General features: G+C 31.3%; 1 protein-coding gene and 1 long non-coding RNA gene across 17 annotated transcripts in view; one reads left to right on the forward strand and one right to left on the reverse strand.

The window, feature by feature from the left end:
• LOC141453277 (uncharacterized) overlaps positions 1-20,362 on the reverse strand; it is a 50,204-nt gene that overhangs the window by 15,677 nt on the left and 14,165 nt on the right. For 9 of the 15 annotated variants that reach the window (XR_012457898.1, XR_012457901.1, XR_012457906.1 and 6 more), the window contains 5 exons: positions 19,270-19,411; positions 18,794-18,936; positions 18,170-18,388; positions 2,424-2,621; positions 1,340-1,538 (listed from right to left, as the gene is read on the reverse strand). This is a non-coding gene — a long non-coding RNA (uncharacterized lncRNA). Of the gene's footprint in view, positions 1-1,339; positions 1,539-2,423; positions 2,622-15,459; positions 15,553-18,169; positions 18,389-18,793; positions 18,937-19,269; positions 19,412-20,362 lie in introns of all 15 variants that reach the window. The other 6 variants (XR_012457911.1, XR_012457902.1, XR_012457909.1 and 3 more) reach the window with 6 other exon arrangements.
• Positions 1-20,362, forward strand: part of LOC141453273 (uncharacterized) — a 234,731-nt gene that overhangs the window by 12,831 nt on the left and 201,538 nt on the right. The gene's annotated exons all lie outside the window — the stretch shown is intronic.

Consider the following 20,362-nt stretch of genomic DNA (forward strand, 5'->3'; position numbering starts at 1 on the left):
GCTACATGTCAACCTTTTAACAACATGAATTCGCTGAAAAAAACAAGTTTTTTGAATATATACTTTTTTTATTGATGATTAATTAAATATTTCAAGATAATTTTTCCAAAAAGGAATTATGAATTCAATTTATTAGAAACTAAATGCAGTGGCACAGACCGATGAGAACGCTCCGATAGCACCATTAAAAATCACTTAAGAAATGGAAGAGGGAGCAGCTGCGTTCGAGATTCCAATAAATGTGATATATCTATTAGTTATAAGACAAGCAAAGAACATGGCAGCACTGTTTTCGTGGTTGTCTTCTAAAACGCAGCATTGTGGCCGAAAACTATCTAAAAGATATTTTAAAAAGGAATTTACAAATAATAATATACCTTGAAAGGCGAAAATCAAAAAGATTAAGACATGTCGCGGATACTTCACGGAGCTCGATCGCTAACTACTTATTGCAATGAGAAAATGTTATGCGGCTGAAAAAGAAAAAAGTAAGAAGTATTCCTGACTTAGAATTGTTGGAAGATCCCAAAGGGAATTGAAGAGTTACAAGTTTCGTACAGAGACGACTGATTCAGAGCAAAGCTGAGAAAGATGCATTGAATGAGACGTTGTAGAGGGTGATCTTCAAGCGAAGAATGTAAAACAACAATTACATTCACAAAAGGGGGAGTCAAACACGTATGACAAAGAGCATTAGGTAAGGCACGCCACTGCTAGATCGAACACAGACGAAAAGTAACATATTATTATGAAAAATGAAAACAAAAAGGTCAATTTTGATATTCTCACACAGATGCCTCTAAGATCCCAAAAATAAGGTCGTCCGAAAGTGTCACTTAAAAAAAACATTTTCTCGAAAACGAAAATTAATTTTGGTTCACCTCCAAAGGTTCTTCTAGTCTTTTCTTATTTTTTTTTTAAATAAAATCATCTATTAATCTATTTGGTTCAAAAATATGTACAGAGAAATTTGCTTTCTGGGGATTTAGGGGACCAGGGTCGCTTCTTACAAAAATAAGACTTTATTATTACAGTGAACTATAGTACTCTTGGTTAACTAAGTGGTAGGTGGATTGCCATGCGAAGAAGTCTAATAATTTTAAGGTTTTATTATTTCTTTTTAATTTTATTCTTTTATTTTTCTCACTTGAAGGAAAAGTTCTTTTTATTATCAATTTCGAATACAAAAACTCTATTCATTCATGGTTAAACATTAATTAGAAGATAAATAAAATAAATAAATATTAATTTTTCGTTTGAGCTAGTTATATAGGTTCAACGATTTACTATCATTTTAATAGGTAAAAAAGCAAGATAAAAACATCATTTGGATACTCACAACTCTATTTGTAACTATCTTCTTTCCACAAAGATTGAGTGTTCGGCGATTTCTGAGAACTTTGTGTTCCTGGAGACATCACGCAGAGATATTGTTATGGTAGTTAATGCGATCAACGCCATGGGTTCAACAAAGAATTCAAAAGCAATCTCTAACACAAAATATCCAGATATTTGTACAGCTTACAGTTGACTTCATCCTAGAATGACATCAAAAGGAACTAGAACAATAGAATTATTTGATCGCAAGGGAATTGGCATTTAGCCATTCCCTTTACACTTTTTTTTCTTTTACATAATACAAAGTATTCAATATTAATCATGCATTACTCCTTGTATTATTTTTTATTTCGGGTGTTAATGTGGTGGTCACGAACGGGGATTTATAATTGGGAGATCCCCAGTTCGAATCCTGTGCGTAGCTAATTTTTATTTGTTAGAAAATAAATTTGTTAGTAAAGAATGTGCTTCAGTCCCCGTCCACGACAGTTAATCGGTAGCTGGAAGTTAAGCCACGCCTGAAAAAAATAAGCGATTATTCTTCGTCTTGGACAAAAAAGGAAAACAAAAAAAAAGGGGAATTCTTTTCTGAATGGCACATAATAGTTTAGTATGCTTCTAACTTTTTATAAGTAATAATGACAACGTTTATTAGTGTTTTTTGGTTTTTTTTTTACAACAAGGTTTTTGTTTACACTTTCAAGGTTTAAAAATTTTTGTGAATTTATCACTTTTAACAGTTGCAGCAAAAGAAAATAAAGTGATTCTCACTTCACTTTTTATCAAATAGAAATATTTAAATAAATAGCTACTCTTTTGGATTTCCGAGTGTAATACTATTATTCCGTTAAAAATGTAGAATTTGCTTTATATATAACAAAGGTAGAGAGCTTGGACGAAGAAGTTAAGGACGGATAGTTACTAATGTAAACGTCTCATTCCTGTTGAAGTAAGAGTGCGCGCGGGGGTTGACGCTGGTAAACTCAAGTGGAACTCCGGATTGTTCGTGCCGTCCGCCCAATGTAGCTAATCTGTAAAACAAATCGTACAAGACGTATACGGCTTGTAGCCCTGATGTCACCCACCTTCCTCCTCACAGTACCACAGTTCTCCTTTACCACAGTTCTCCCCATTGTCCTTTATAACCTCCACTGTCCTCCTCTACTGTCTCTCACTTCTCCTCCAGCTCCAATTTACTCCCACTTTGCTGTACATTTTCTTATTTTTGTCTTCCGTCTTCTTTGCTCCATTTTCAATTCTTTTGCTCATTTATCCAACTTTATCTAGAGAGACAGAGAAAAATTTTAATAAATAAGGGAAAGAAGGTCAAATTTATCTACTGTAAATTTACTATTCCGTTTGATGGTTCAGGTTTTTCTTTTTCCACACATAACTTATGAAGAGGAAAATATCCTCTAGAAAGAAAAACATGTCCGCTAATAGTATTTAGTTTCCTAATAAAATTTATGACTAAATATTTTTTTAAAACAAAAACATGTATAAAAAAATTTACAATTTTACTTATTTATTTTTTTCCATATCCAGTTAAATCAGCATTTGCAGTAAGAGAATGCAAGTCATTGTTTCATCTGAGAAAAGACATGAACCCTGCTTCTTAGAAAAGGTCATTTTGCCACTGGATAATGGAAATTAAAAACTGACTTCATGGAAAAGTAATTTTCAACTGAATTGAGAAACAAATAATACACTGTTTTGATAGGTTTTAGTTACCCATACAAGTGATTAATAATTTAAAACGTTTTTGCATTTGTGTTTCAATGTGATAACTTTAATCCTTGTCAAATTTTCCTTTCCCAATGTATTAGGTACTAGAAAAATTTAATTTGGGTGGTTTTCAAAGGGTTTCTGTCCAATATGGAATTTAGTTTAATCTTGAACATATGTTATCCACAAACAATAAGTAAAAGAAAATGAGCATAACTAATTTTACTTAAAACTGATGTTTGATGAATATCATTATTTTTGGATGGTTCAATCAGAAAAATATGCGTCTGATAATTAAAATGATGTAGAATGCTAGAAAATAATGCACTTTAATATAACGTTTTTAGATAAAACAGAAACTTAATAAAGTAGCGAACGGGCAAAGTTTAGTTCTCTGTACCACTTTAATCTCTCACATGATTCGCATTTGTTCATTATTAAGCATACCACAAAATTTCATTAACCATTGCTTGTAAGTAGTTAGAAATAACCTGGTTAGCTTAATCTTGAATAAGGCATGTATCATTTTTGTAAACATTTGATCGACCAATAGAAAGGCGATTATGTTTAAATAATTTAGTTTTCCCAATGAAAAAAAAAAGAAAAGAATAAAACTGAAAGCCCTCTCTCTCTTAATTCCTTCCGTAACGAAATGTTTTCTCACGTTTGGCACCTTAAATGGAATTTTAATTTCTCACAACTTCCCCAAAACTTGTGATATTTTGAAGACTCAGCGCCACATTCAGCCACATAGGTGTTGAAGAAGCCAACCGAAACGTTAAAATTCCCTGGATAAATTTAAGGAGCTAGGAAATCACAAGGCCAAAGTTGTTTAAAATATAGTAATGACTGAGTGAATATGAACTAAGAAAAATCCGACAGATTTTTCTTTTGAAGGAGGAGCAAGTCTTGAAGGAAGTTCAAAGCATTTTTTGTTTAGCATAATCTCCTATTTCTCTCTTCAAATAAATATGTCATTTTCATTACGTATGCAAAAAGATTTAATATTAAAGGATGAACTTTCGGACTAGTTCAAAAATTATTTCTTTCAGTTTCTCAAGATAAGTGCAGACTCTATCTTTGACTAAAAAGGGAAAATTTTAAAGGTTGGTAATAAAGTTAAAAAATTGATATCCACTCTAGGACCTCTAAGAAATATCATCATGCTCACTTTAACCCAATTCTGATTTCTTAAGAGTTAATATGAATAATTTTTCAAATAGTTTCAGATACTTTTTTTTCTCTGTTTACAAAAAAAAAGCATTTTATTTTCTTACGACAAGCAGTATTGGGTGGTATGCCTAATTAATGTGATAAAAATGGGGATCAAATAAATTAAGCTAACTCTAGTTTGTGTTGAATTAACTAACAAGCAGTAATTAACTTCAAATTAGGCTGTCTCAGGTTTCGTTGCACTAATTTAGCATCTTCTAGAATGACTCTTTAACTCCCATTTAATTATAATTTGCCAAGAATGATAAATTGTTACTGTAGTTGTTCGGCATGGAACCATATCTAATATCTATTTAAACATTATAATTACTAATACAATCAACTTCTGGACTTTCTTACAAAATACACAAAACAAACTAGATCATTATAAATATAACAACATTTTTTGTTTTACATCAACTATGTTCCTGTAACATGCCAACCAAATCTTGAGCAAATTGTTTTATTTACTGTCTTCAGAAGAAGTATTGTGATGGCAATTTTCACAGGAAGTACAAGTTTTAAGATCTTCTAAGAAAAAGCTTTTTAGATTTTTAAAAAGTTTTGTAATATATGTGGTTTAAACAGAATATTTCCAAAAACGAAAAGTTGCAGAATCCTGGAGGTCTACATAGATGATATTTTCCAAAACTAAGGGTTTGGGCAAAATCTGTTGACCAGTAAACAGATTTTATAGTTGAGATTTTTAGCTATTATTGCCGTAGTAATTAATATTGGTTAGTTCTGTCTAATACATTGGTATTAATTTAAGGATAGTAGGTACTGAGGGTACAAAATTCAATTGTACATGAAAATGTAACTGGTACTTATGTATAATCCAAATCACATTAAAAATAGGAGTAAATTGTGAATATTTACTAATGAATGTAAAGTAAAGTAATCCCTATTTTTTCAGGCGGGTTTTACATCCAACTACCGATCAGTTGGTCGGAGGCATCTGGTAAACGTACTACACTATTGAATTCTCATATTAACCATTAAATAAAATCCAAGCTCTAGACCGGAAATCGAATCCAGTGTATCTGTCCTGAAATATATATCCTGGAATGAAGTATTAAACTAAATTTTTACGTCAAATAACCTCTGAACAAGTTTAAGAAGGGATCCTCAGACGTAGAGGATACTCGACAAATGTCTTGATATCGGAGAGGATGCACAACCACAAAGCACACGGCTTGACCTGGTTTTTAAGAGATAATTTTGAAGTAAATGACTCTAAGTTCTTGTTACCCTTCACATATTGATGAGAATCGTTTAGACAATTAGATTTACTTAGTTATCTTCATCAAACCAACCATGGATTTGCGACGATTACATAGCACAGTTACGACGCTTGCAAATATGAGAAATGTGTGTTCTTACGACGTTCCCCCCGAAGACTATGTGCACAATCTTTGCTGTGGTTCTACAGCGCATTGTTGTTGCTCAACCGTTGTATGGTTCCCAGCAGCAAATTATAGACAGCATCTTCAAGGAAAAAAGGGTTTTTATTGCCAATGTTCTCGATAATGGCAAGCGACGAACTATGTAAAAAGTGTGTAGTCACAGATTATGAGTAACACAAACTATGTGAATCCACATTTTTGTGTCGAGAAATTATATTAAATCACGAAAGCTAAAAGCAAAAAAATTGAAATTCCCATAAATAACGTTCGAAAAGGAGCCAAAATACAGAGACTACGTTATTTATTAACTACAATACAATGCATTATTTTTTATTTTAAATTAATATTTTACAATAATCACACAAGAAATCTTACTAAAGAATTATTTCATTTTATTTGTAAAGAATTTACTTTTTCTTTGAAAAAAGACATGTTTGAAGTACAATTAATTTCCAATTATTTCAGGTAATACAAATTTCAAAAAAATGTAATTTTGTAAATATAATTACTAATTTGTTACCTTTAGAATATAATTTTAGGGGGAATAATTCAAAGAAAAAGTATAATATAAGTTCTCTAAAGAGAATCGTATGTCTAAACTTTCTAAGAAACGGCTTCTCACATCATGAAGAAATATCATCTTTAAACTGACCAAACCAGACTCCTATGTGCTGAAATTACTATCAGCATTTCTACTTTCTTCAATATATTTTTTCTCATTTTCCTTTTGTTTCCCATACTTCATCTCTTGTTTCCTTAAAAGTTCTCGTTAGAGTCACATTTCTCTTCATTAAAACTGTCCGGTAGGACAGTTGTATAAGGGTTGACCATCAAAAACTGCACGAAAAAGTGTAACGTTGAAAAACACCCAACTTTGACAATTTTTTTCTATTTTTCTATAAAAGATAAAATTCCCAAATTTTCTTTAAATCTTACTCCAAATTCTCCTTTATAACTATAATTTTTTTGCAACCACCCAGATCTAATAGGTTTCGAGAAAAAAGTTGCCGAAAATGAGCAAAAACGGCTTTTTCAAAAAATGTTCTTGTTCTTGTTCTTCTTCTTCTTGTTGTTCTTGTTGTTACCTTTTTTGTAAACAACGTAGCGCCTAAACGCGTGAACCGATTTTCATGAATGAGGTGTCATTCGATTCGGAACTTTATGTAGATGTGCCTTTTGGGGGTCTCGGCCCTGTAAATCGAATGGGAGAGGAGTTAGCCCCCTTTATGTAAGGCCCCCTCCAAAATTATTATTACTAATTACTCTGTAAATCTTGGCCCTATTTTGATAAAATTTGGTAGGATGATAGGGTTAGGGCTCCCCTACCTAACAATAAAGCGACGATCTGCTCTTACACTTGTTAAGGGGAAGTATAGCAATCGTTTCAAATTATCGACACGTGAACCGATTTTCATGAATGGAGTGTCAATCGAATCGAAATTTTGTACAGATTTGTACTTTAAAAGTCTCGACGCTATGCCTCATAAGGAGGGGAGTTTGCCCCACCCAAATAAGGCCCTTTCTAAAACTATTATTACCAATATTTCTACAAAGCTTAACCCGATTTTGATAAAATTTAGCACGAAGAAGTGATTAAAGCTCCTCTACGTGGCTGTGAAGTGCCACCATGCTCTTACACCTACTAAGAGGAAGTACTGCAATCGTTAAAATTATCAATGAGTGAACCGATTTACATCAATGAATTGTCGTTCGATTCAAAATCTTTGCGTTTTAGAAAGAAGTACTGCAATCGCAGTTTATTTTTCTTGCTCCTCTTAAAAGGAAGTACTGAAATCGCAGTTTAATTTTGCTATTTACGTACAAATACCTTCCTATTTTATATAAAAAAGCTTTCTCAAAAAAATTGTTATTGAGGATGGTTTGGGGACCGCAACTATAACCATTCTTTAAAAAGATCTCTCCAGTGGTAGTTACGGTTCCGATTTAACACCTTATCAGGTTATAATGATAGAATAGCTTATTCCAAATTTTAAAAAAATCCAATCTGTAAAGCAGATATGTAACTTTGCTAATAGACAAAAAGGAAAATCTGTCCAAAAGGTACAAAAATCTCCTTAACAAAAACTTACAGTTTAAAAAGTTAAGTATAAGGGTTGATTAAACGCCAAAAGGTACACAAATCAGCAAGTACCCAACATTTCATTAATACTTCATTGATATTATTTAAGTAATTTTACCGCATTAATTTTCATTAATATTTTTTAAGAATTTATTAGATGTCACATACCCTTATGCTGGCCAGTTCATTCATAATAGTTATAATTGTGATAAAATGTATATTATATCTTCGTATAAATAGGTTCTTTATTTTAACTCTATTCCAAATTATTCTTCTGATTCTGAAGTTGTCACATATACATGCATGTTAAATTAGAAAAAGACAAATTTAGAGTCGGCTACTGTTTAAATTTGAATCACGGAGGATTTAAAGCAATATTTCAGTCTTGAATTCGTCTTACCGAAATATTCGTGAGGACAAATAACACACAGTTAATAACAAGTAGATTATTCAACATTATTTATTCATTTCTCAATTGTAATTTAATTTAGTTCCCCTAATTTTACTTATGGTAAAATACTGGAATAATTAGCTGTCCTAAAAATATGCATATCTTATTTATTTTATATTACATATACACAACATTGTGGGAAGAACACCTAGATTGAGAATGTAATTGAAGAAAACTATATTATTTGCGATAAAGCCAGATAATTATTACCTATTATTATAAACGTTTGACTACTTCATCCAATAACAATTACTTTAATCGCAGAATGAACTTAAACCGACGATTTTTATTTAAAAATAAAAATAAATAAAATCATTGATGTATGTTGGTGTAAGCAATTTTTAAAAAAGTTTATGAATTTTTTAGCCTCATATTTTTTTATTTTTTATAACGTTTTCTTTTTCACCAGTGATTAATAGTTTGATTATTATAGATAAATAGATATTACAGTCAATCTAATTAAATGGTGTGCTACTTGAACAAATATTTTGTAGATGAAAATGGCCAGCATAAGGGTATGTGACATCTAATAAATTCTTAAAAAATATTAATGAAAATTAATGCGGTAAAATTACTTAAATAATATCAATGAAGTATTAATGAAATGTTGGGTACTTGCTGATTTGTGTACCTTTTGGCGTTTAATCAACCTTTATACTTAACTTTTTAAACTGTAAGTTTTTGTTAAGGAGTTTATATATACATATTTATTACCTTCTCTATACAATTTTACAAGTGCGCTCTATACTTTACTTTATTGCCAACTAATTGTGAGAGCAATAAGGTTTTCCTTCGGGGGTAGGACTCTAAAAACTCCAGCTTAAGCCGGAGCACCTATTTTATTCGAATTATTGTACATTTCATCAATGGACTTCTCAAGTCTATTTTACAAAACACTTGAGATAATGATTACAAATTAAACATCAACAGCACCATTCGTATTAAACATTTGGTTGCTTACGGTGAGAGTTACACACTAAAAACTTATGCCTCAAGCTTTAGTGGTTTTCCTCTCTAGATTCTTAAGTTTAATTGAACAGACTGGATTAGAGAGGTGCTCCTTCTTGAAGTACCTTCAAGAAGTAACAAAACCCAGATAATGCCAGAGTGGGGAATAGGATGCCGAGCCTACCCGCACGGAATTCAATTTAATTTAGATTTACGCCTGACTTTTATATTAAAGAATAATGTTTGTAAAAGCAGAGAACTGTTGGATTCATTGATCAACTGATGGATCTATACAGATGTAGCAGAGATAAGGTGTTTCATATTGCTTAAGAGCTGGAATTCCTAAACAATGTATTTAGTCTACATTATATTTACATTTTGTACTGCATATTATCGAATGTGTCGCCAAATTTCGAAGTGCAATTGACAGAAGTGCTATTTAAACTAGTTTATGAGAGACGCATTTTCAATGTACTGTTTTAAGCCTGCATTTTTTTGGGGTGTACTGTGGAGCTAGGATGTCGTGAGTTTGATAAAAGTACAGTTTCACAGAGGAGAACTTATGTGGACAGAGGCCACTAAACGTACTGAAAACATTTTAAACATTTTTTAAGTTTAAAGAAAATCTGACTAAGTTGCGGCAACAAAAACCAAGCGAGTGCTTTTATGCAACAGATTTTGTACAATAATGTTTTAGTAGTTTTGTTTGGATGTAACAATCGCTCACAATAGAAGAGGTAAATTTCGATGAATTAGCATTGTTTAAATAAATACATAAATTAGTTATTCATATTTATTACCCTAGTTTACATAAATTATAATTTCTGTTCCTAGGAGTTTCTTATAGCTCACTGTTTATTATTTACACAGATGTTAACGCGCCTTACATACAAAAAAAAAGAACAGTTACATAAATCTTATAAAACCAACTTAAAATAAGTAATAAAGAGTTAGGTGATATTTGTGGTTTTTTATGGATTCGTGGTAATGTTAGTAAATATTCCACACATGCTAACCATAACGTATTGGAGAGATAAACAGAGTCTGACGGTACCTAGTACCAGATTTAGGATAGAAGATCGTTTTTGTCAAACTGTTTGACAACAAGTATTTGTACTTCAATTAATTTTGCACTCAATTCTGGAGGGATGATCTAATAATAACTTTACACATCATTTTTGGTCATAATGCCGTTTTTCTCTTTTTGTACATTTTATTGACAGTTTTAACAATGATGAAGCTTGTTAAATCTTCTCTATTGTCAATATTGCTGAATAAAAAATTTATTAAATTTTTGTATTCTAATAATAATGCTAGTCATTGTTAATAACTACTCCAATGTGAAATCATTATCACTTTTTGTTTCAATAAAAATTCCTTTCATACCCTACCTGTCATCATTTTTTGTACCATTATCCATTTTCACAATTACAGTAAACAATCCGATTAGAAATTGAAAAGAATAATTCCTCTAACCACATATCTTAAGATGATGCTAACTTATAACGTTCTTCACCGCTCCGAATTTCAGAAAAATACCTTAATTCTTACAAAAATTAATTATCAATCTTTTACTGTACATTAGGCGCCACGGTAGACGAGCGGTTAGAGGCGAGTTCTGCAAAGCTAGAATGTATTGTGGTAGTGGGTTCGATTCCCGGTCTAGGCCTTGGATTTTTATTTTAATGTTTGATATGATAACTTTATAGTAAAGTATGTTTGCTAGTGGCCTCCGTCCACGTGAAGCCTGCTTGAAAAAATAGGCATTACTTTACTGTACATTATTAAAATGAAATGACACTTAAAAGAGAACGCAACTGTACACTTCCTTCAGAATGGCCTTATAATAAATTTTCACTTTAAATATAAATATTGTGCCGCATATTGTTGCTCTTGTCATGACACAAGTAAGAGAGGCTTGAGGTGCACCACTATCTCACTATCAATATATTTTTCAAAGAAACTATTTGTACACAAATCTGAAGATGAAAAATAAATTCATTGAAGCCATTTTTAAGGAAAATCTTCTTATAAAGATATCTAATCTTCTATATAATGTTTATAATCTTCTATTAGTAAAGTTGTAACATACTTTCGACGTACACTAACTAATTTGACTAAAACGTTAATACTAAAAACAATGGTGATTGCAACTTGGAATGATTGTAGTTGACAAAAATAACTGCTTGATCCAGAAACACTGAGTAGTTATTTTTAAATTCGTATGAGTGCTGGATTTAGAATCTAACAAGGAGATCGAAATTAAATTTAAAATTATAAACTTAGTAATTTTTTTAATACTCTACTTGAAATTAATACAAAGGCAACGAAAGATTTGCGTTTTTTTTTTAAATTGCGGTAAATAAAAAAAATCTTTTTTTATTTAAGTGCTTAAAAAAATCTGTTAATTAACAGGAACATTTAGGTAATACTTCATTCTTTAGCATTTAATTATCATTTTGTGTAACAGTTATGTGTAAAAAGAAGACTAAATTAAAAGAAAACAAGTTTTATTCCATTAAATTAAAATTCTAAAATAGTATTGCAAGTTTTGAGAGATAAAATGTTAATGAATATCCCTTGAGGATAATTTCTAACCAGCCGTAGAATTAAATTGGAGGTTCCAGCAGGCATTCTTGTCAAGGGTTTGGGATACTTTAAACTTTAATAAAGCTGAATGATAAAGTTGAAGAAATTGTATCTAGTAATTCAATTTGATAAATACACTATGGGTGGAAAAAAGATAATTAAATTATAAAGTTTTTGTTTTTAATGTTACAGCAACAAGCATTCCGTTCGAAACAAATTTCGGAAAGGACTTTTTTCCAGCAATGCGTAGATAGCGAAAAACATAATGGTTTCTTTGAAAAAAGTCATCCACTTGGGTAAATGTCTTCTCAGCCTACTCAAATGGTCTAAATCGGGTATTCAGCCTTGAGAGAAAGCGAAAATGAGATGCACTCTACCTAACCCAGGGGAAGTACCTGAGCCATTTACCAGCTCAGTAAAATAGCGCTACAGACCAGCGTAAGGAGGATGAATGAATGAAAACCTCTGGCCAGAGTCCGGCGAGAAAACACCTTATTAGCCACCCGTGTAAGGTTACTACGGCATTAATTCTAACAAGACCGGGGGCCCAATTGGACGATTGTCAGACTTCAGATGTTGATGTAGCTTGAATTAACAAATAAAAAAATCAGGACAGAACTTTGTGCTTCTAGGTTGAGCATTTGGTACGCCTTCTGAACCACTTCCTTAGGCCGAAACTGCAAGTTTTGGAGTAAAGAACAAATGAAGAAAATATTCCAAATTGTAACCATTACTCTTCTCAACAATAACAAACTACAAAAGGTAATGGTGATAATTGGAAAAAGTCTTGTCTTAAAAGAATAGATACACATCAAGAAGGCAATAGAGTCTTATACTTTTCATGTTGGATCAAGATATGTTACAACCTTTTAAAGCGGAATCTATTTTGTAGGTCATGCAATTTCAAAGCGGTAATTGGAAATGCTATAAAATCCTTGCAATAAACCCTCTTTCACTAAAATGAATGATTCTCTCTTATAAGTCCTCTTTCTTTTCTTTCTTTTTTTAATTAAAATGATTTTGTGGTCATTGCTTTATTAAATCTACAGTATCGGCTTAGTTTTACAAAAAACTGTTCTGATAATACTTTTTTTTGAAAAGATTAGAAAATTTAATTAAAATCTGATTTTTTTTTGCTAGCTGTTAACTAACTGTAAGCACTAGTTAAGCTACAGGTGTTGCAGAATTCCATCTTTCTTGATAAAAATTGATACCCAATCATATTTCATTGAGTTTCGGAGAGTGAAAAAATTCATTTTTTTTATAACAATAATTTTGATGTAAAAAGAAAGGATGGTGCATTTAACCTTCTAGATTTTGAGATTTTTCCTAACTTTAATTAGGCTAGGGTATTTTAAGGTAAGTGGTTTCATCCGACACAAGTAAGGCCTACAGCTGCCTATTTTGCTCGTGAAACTTCCAACCTTCCAAAGAAAACAGAAAGACAAATGCTTATTTTTCTGTCAAATCAAAAAACAAACTAACAAGCAAGAGAGGCAAAAGACGAATTCAATCTTACAAAATATTTCATTCAACAGTCAACAAACTGGCGATGTATCCTTTGCTATTGTTGTAAAATTAATGTTAATAGTAATTCAGTAAAAGGACAAACATACATTTCCTGAAGGATAAGAAATAGCATTGTATACTAATTCATCATTCCAATTTGTGTATTTATCTACTCTTCTCATTCTGCAGCTGCTGCACCACACGCACATACAACACATTTCCCTAAAACTGTACCATATGTTCTCTATTTGCATCTCTCACTAATACTGTGCCCTGATAATGTCGCACATACACTGGCGTTTCCAAATTTATTGTCTCCTCTAAATGTCACTATATACACCATGGATATATTGTTAAACATTTTGATAAGATTAACTTTGTATTTACCTTGTCCTCTTTATGAATTGATAAATTTAAGCAAATAATTGTATTTTGTGGGAAATTTGCAAATTGCACTTTATTAACCTAAAGCATAAAGCAGTGTATTAATTAATTTCCAATATTAATATCTAAAAAAAAGTAGTGTAAACTTCGCGCTATTTTCTGCGATCCTTAAACTTTTAACTTATCACTCCTCCAAACTTTGAAATTTTACCAAATGTGAGTTGGCTTCAATATTACATAGATTCACTATAATAAAAGTGTAATGAAAACTAAAAGAGAAGCAAGAAAATCAATAGCGCCAAAACATCTCTAACTAAAATTATTTTTCCTAGGTAAACTGTTATAATTAAATAAAAGTAACACAGAATTTATTGGAAGAACCAGGAGTTACAGTAAAAACCTGAAAAAAATGGCTCTGTCAAAAGGTTTTTTCTTTAAATTTCAGTATTTTGGTTACAGATTTAATTCTGGTTTTTGTTGTTACGAGTCCCTATAGAATAGAACATAATAGTGATGTGGCACTTTAGATAACTGCGTCCCTCCCAAACTATTATATTTGTTTTAAATAAATTAATTTGGCTTGGAATAGATTAAACACTTTATTTGAGGATATTTATATGGAGCCTACAATTTAAAAGATTTATGCTATAAGCTATAAACTATTTAAGTTTCTTTGCTCCCAAGACAGTAATGAACAGATCCCTTCATAATAACTTTTTACAGTCAATTTCAATCTAATCAATCTTTAGTCTTTAAGTTTTTTAAATTTATTTTTCATTAGTCTATAAATAGAATTTGTCCGTTTTAATCGAGAACTTTGCCATGAAAATGTTTGCTATATCTTTCTCAGTTAAATTTTATGTGAACTGTAAACAGATGTTATATTAAAAGCAGTAAATTCAGACTTTACTTTTTTTTTTGGCAACACATAAAATTATTTCTAGATTTTATTGTGCTCATTTGTGATTCTTCCATCTTTCTAAGAGTATTTTGTTGTCAGATTGCGTAGTCATGGTATCAGCAGCGCATCCATCCCAAATGGGCAGGAGGCTGATGGGCCACTGATGATGATGTTTACAGTCCTTAAGTTTGTAACACAAGTATTTTAAAACATTTCGCCACTCCATAACATTAGACCAAATTTCTTCAAGCAATAGGATTGGTACATGAAATTTCAATTACCTTCACTAGGAGATATAAAAATATTTAAAATAAAAATCTTTCTAGGCAAAATCATTAAACGAGACTAATGGGTTTCTAGTGTTAAAGCACATTAAAGGTAATATCAAAATAAAGCCTTCATTATTACAAATAATCAGACATAAAGAAAGTCTCAAAGCGAATTCTGCTTGTGATATTTTGAAAAAATCTTTCAAATTTCTTGGTGATACAACTAGCTCCTATTTCTCTTATCTATTTCAATGTATTATACCTGATCCGTTGTGTAAATAGCTGATAACTGAGCAAGTTTTAAACTGAAATCTCTTTAAATTCAATCAAGTATATTTTGTCTTCAAGGATCAATGCTATATTCTAGCATCTCTACACGTTTTCTCTTCTCAATTTAGACGGTACTTATCTATTAGATTTGTCATTGCCACCCGCGAACGTCAATCATGACGTTCATATCAATGAATCCTTGCAAGGAAGCCCTCCTCTTTCTATTTCAAACGCATTTGTATTCCTGAAGCCTCTTGTGAAACGTAGTCCAACTTCCATTTTTTTATTTTAGCTTCCTTATTGTTATCACCAGGAGGATACATTTTCCACACTCGCGCCCCTAAAATGAGAGGGATGGAACACTCCTTTACTCCTACCTATCCACTTCGAATGCCAACAGCAACTTCTTGCTTCTTCAAGATAATTTGGTCAGACTGTTACCAAACAATGTAATAGCAGAGGCCAAAATCCTAGAGAATTAAAGTTAAAGTTAAAGTTGCCATTTATTAAAAATTATACATATAAATACATAATACTTAAGTCAGCCGAAGCTGTGGCCACAAATCCTAGAGAATTACTGTAACTTATTCAGAAGAGATATAAAAAAGCGGAAGCAGACTTTTTTTCCCCAAAAAATGTAGATTATAGTGCGTAATTACGAAATAATCACTGAAAAGCTGGTTAGGAATAACCTAAATCCTAAATGTATGTATGACAATGGAGGTAATGATCTCTAGGACCCACAAATTTTCTTGGAGAAGGAACGTCCTTTTAGCGTATTTAATCACCTGGATAAATATATGTAGCCTTATGTTGACTACATCAATGGACTCATAGCTAAAATAGTTTCTAAAATGTTATTGGCAAGAAAGGAGAAGAGGTGCAAATTGCCTAAGAAGGATATTATAGGCAGCTGATTAATAATGTTAAGAGTGTAATTTTATGAATATGAATATTTTTGCCCTTCAAGATATATCTAAATTTATCTGGCTATGCGTTATTAGCAGAACATACATTTATATGACAACCAAAATCAGGAAAAATTCAATTTTGAAACGTTAGAGTCACACAGAGAATGTACAGCAACGGTCACTTTTGGTTAGAACACTATTGTACTAAAACTGCGTAAACAATGAAAGCTCGAAGTCACATTGTATATGCTAATAAAAATTGTACAATAGCACTTGCAAGCGTTAATTAAATATTCTAAAAGGCTCTTCGAATAGTTCAAAGTACTTAGTGAATATAATTTTTAAATTCTAACAAAAAGAATATCTGTCAGTTTAAAAAGAACTATTATAAGTGCTTCTTATTATAATAGCAATTCTTAGAGTGACGGTAGTTTGGTGGTATTAGTGCTATCGAATGGAATTGTTCGTTCAAGGATACTCGGAATAATCTTAGTATAAGAATAAGATGCTCAGCACGATCAATAAAAGAGACGTTGACAATTTATTGTTGTACAGGACACTACTGCCTAACAAGTTCCGACGTGTAAAACATCTCTCGTATTACACTATACATATAAGCTTAAAAAAATATATTATAAAATAATATATGAATGGTTTTTAGGTATCTATAAGGATAGTCATTAATTTATCTTCCACACTCAGTAAAGATTTGTAAACTTAATCAACTTGCACACATGCAAAACAAAAAAATATCAGAGCAACTTTAAAAAAAAAATAATTCAATACACGTCAATCACAAAAGATTTACGGCATTCCTCAAGGGGGAAATCTCCGGATAGCTAACTCTAGACAGAATTACCATTAATATCCTATGAATGACATGTTCTCGCCCACCTTACATAATTGAAATACATTTCATTATAGATTGCTCTTCATCAGTAATTACAATATAGTCAGAAGGGCCATCCAGATAGTACATGTAGAAGTAGCCACTCAGAAATCCCTTAACATACCAACAGACGCAAATAATTGCTTCTAAGCTTCCTCTAATCGATCCTTTCAGTTTGATCTTTTCTCCTAATACTGTTTCTGCCATTAATCCATATTGCAAAATTTATATATTTTCCAATCATTCGGTCAAAAATTTATTTTTGAAATCGTATAAACACAAAACAAGTTCCTTTTTTTCACTTATTTTAACTAAAATGAGCTTTGGAATATAGATAGAAGTGTAAAAATTCTTTTAGTCAGCTAAATAATCATGGAAGTTTCTTACATTCCACCAACTAATCCTTATTCTTCTGAACGTTTTTTGTCACCAAATTAGTCATTAGTAAACTATTGTGTGAACTAATTTACATTACGTTTAAACGTAAAATTTGATAGAAAAGACCAGTCGGTCATTTTTACTCTTCATAAACTAACCAAAAAAGGGGCAGAAAGTAAATTATTACAGAGCCCAGCAAACAGACTGAATCATTTCATCTTCTTTTACAGTAATTAAATATTGTGGCAAATATAAAGCTGCTTGTGTACATTTTTTTTTTTTTTTTACACAATACTTTCGTGATTAATTGTTGAGAGGCGGAAATGGGATCAAAAGGAAACGTAAGAAAATAAAATAATAAATTAAATTAAACATCAAGAAGTATGTACGTGAAGTAGACTCGACATGAAGAGCGTTTAGATATAAAATTAGTAACGCCATCTGAGTTAGACAGTAAGTTTAAAGGAGTAGAAGACGAAAGCGTAGTTCTTGAGTTTAGTGGACACTTCTGGTGTTTAAACTTTAGTTTGTTCTGTTTAACAAATGGGTCACCGCTGAAATTGATGTTTAGAGTGGGGACGAACGAAGAAGATGCTCTCTGAACTGTCTCAAAAGTTTCAACTTTTCCACTTTTCTTTATTTACTTATATTGCTATTATTTGCTCTTATTTTAATGAAATTTATAGTTTTTCTTCAGTCTATAAAACTATGCCAGGAAAAAAATATATTTGTAAAAAATTATGAAGCAAACTTAATTAAAAAATAAAAATAAAACTACCATATCAAAAGAGCTTTAGCATTCTGTTAAGAAATAAATGGAATATCTTAGTGGATATTTATATAACTCAAAATTTTTAAATAAAAATGCTTAATTTAAGAAAATAATCAGTTTGTAGTATAATAACTCACATTTTCCAGTAAAATGTCCAGAAGTCTTCAAGACCAGGGGCATCATTTGTTGGAAGTAGGATCTTTGAATTGTAAATCCAATCTTGTAACTGCTTTGTTTTCCTTTCAGACGGATTCTGGAATTTACACTTATCTTAGGAGATTGATTCATCGGGTACTCTACAGATATTGCATCCAAAGTAAATTTAGATGATCCTATCTCTGAAGTTGAATGAAATTCTGAAAAACAACAGAATGTGTACATACAAAGATTGACTAAGCATTGCAGATCCAGCCACGTATTCAATAGCTTATTGCATAATTTTTCTTTACTCTAAATACTTGATGAATGTATTGAGTTCATGAAAATAAATTCTCCTTAAAGACAAAACCAATTCAAGAAAATGTTACTTTTACTGAAGTTCTTACCCTAATGATAACTTTTTTCTAATTTTATTTTAAATGTAAATAAAAATTCGCCTGCAGAGTAAAAGTTCAGCAATCGGCCAATGAATAGTCCTGCAGATTTTGTCACATTTAAATTAAATTTTCTGTTTGGAGGACTTGTATGTACAAACTATAAATGATGTGAAATGAATAATTACTATTTTTTTCTAGAATTCTTTCAAAATTAATAATACATACATGTATTTAAGTAAGCAGTGCTTTCAATGATTCATGGAGCATATGCCCACCACGTTCAGTTGAGATCTTCTTTTTATCGATTCTAATAAAGTTTGATATAGTTCTATCCAAAAATAATTTCAGTGAATAAGAAGTTCTTTATTCTAAAAAAAAAAAGATTTTTAAAAAATAACATGAGTGAATCTCCTATAAAGACTGACAGTAAATACTGTTTGACACTTTATTTCTTTCGAAAGAAAAGTTTCTTAGGTGGAGAAGTTTTCAAAAGAATGTTACAAAAAAGGTTACCATTTAATACAGGTATGTATAGGAGTCGATAAAGTTTCATTGATCGTTGGCTGGTTTTGAAGAAGGATCTCAAATGAGCTAGTGTTAGTAGCTAGAAAAGTTAACAAGGTTCTAGATGGATGTAGGGGCGTGCTTTCAAAAGATAGTCTTTCTATTAAAGCTTGTTACTTGATGTTACTACTAAATACCTTCTACTAACATAACAGAAAACTCAGCTTCCCACAGACTCACACAAAACTTGATTCGGTCTTCAAATAATTACCCTTCTTCCATTCATTGTTCCTATTGTTCATTTAGTTGGTAATACCTTATCTTCTTTCTTTATCTCCTCTACAACAAAGCAGAAATAATTCAATTTTATACAAAAACAAAAACTTCTAACGAATGTACTCTGAAAAGTGTACTTATTTCTATTTAAATGGATATTTCAATGCATAGAACTTTTTTATCCTGTTAGTATTGCGCATTTTCTTTTGTTTATAAATTTATTCGCTTTTCTTAAATTGTTTTGTCTTATACTCTTTTATTATTTACTCTTCTCAGAATTATTAATGTAGAATTATAATCAATTTTAACGGTACATTCTCTGACGAGCCTTATTAATTTAAATTTGCCCAACCTGAAGTATGTAAGATTCAGTAAGTTTATTTACCCTGGCTACAAGAGATCGAGCCACGAGTAGATGTCGAACTGGAACTGAAAAGTTAAAACATTTATGTGCTTGAAACCCAAAACGACGTGCCTAAGGCTGTATCAACCTCATTCTAGTACTGGATTGCTCAGCTTAGCTGGGCTAAAGCGTAGTACAATTGTCAAAGCTGGCGGGAGGCTTAGATTCTAAAGTCAAGATTTAGTTATGTTTGTGAAAATTGGGTAACAAGTAAAAGAATATAGAGATGGGGATCTTTATGATGTTTGTCTTTAAGAAGAATCGACTCCGATGGGTGGGCCAATGGATACAACGACAATTGTATGAAAAAAATAGGGGTCATCTAGAGATGTCTATTTTATTCTGAATTACGTTTCAATTACTATTACATAAAGCATCACTGACCGTGAGCTATATCTGTTTATAAATTTATTCGCTTTTCTTAAATTGCTTTGATCAAACCTGAATCTTTTAGCTCATCCAACTTTAGATCGTTTATTCCTCAACCGAGCGGTTTCTAGGAACTCCAACTCCTCTTTATTCGAACTATTTTCTTGACTTTTTGCTTTCAAAACTTTGAGAACTTGTTGAAAATCATTATAAACAGAAAATGTTAAATGAAGAAGCTGGGA

This window comes from Rhodnius prolixus, unplaced genomic scaffold (genome assembly GCF_049639745.1).
Source record: "Rhodnius prolixus isolate KJV_2025 unplaced genomic scaffold, Rpr scaffold_3, whole genome shotgun sequence".
Taxonomy (NCBI): domain Eukaryota; kingdom Metazoa; phylum Arthropoda; class Insecta; order Hemiptera; family Reduviidae; genus Rhodnius; species Rhodnius prolixus.